The sequence below is a fragment of the Acanthisitta chloris genome, unplaced genomic scaffold (assembly GCF_000695815.1).
Source record: "Acanthisitta chloris isolate BGI_N310 unplaced genomic scaffold, ASM69581v1 scaffold31278, whole genome shotgun sequence".
NCBI lineage: Eukaryota > Metazoa > Chordata > Aves > Passeriformes > Acanthisittidae > Acanthisitta > Acanthisitta chloris.
This window is the reverse complement of record NW_008685960.1, coordinates 1-206: the sequence shown is the minus strand read 5'-3', so window position 1 is coordinate 206 and position 206 is coordinate 1.

Below are 206 nucleotides of genomic sequence, written 5' to 3'. Positions count from 1 at the left end.
AAACAAAAGTGCCAGGAGGGTTCCGGGTGCTGGGAAGGGATCCCTGGTGCCGGGGAAGGGATCCCTGCTGGGAGGGATCCCTGTTGCCTGGAGGGTCCCTGTTGCCGGAGAGACCCTGGTGCCGAGAGGTCCCTACTGGGGAGAGACCTGGTGCCGGGAAAGGGTCCCTGGTGCCGGGAAAGGGATCCCTGCTGGGAGGGATCCCT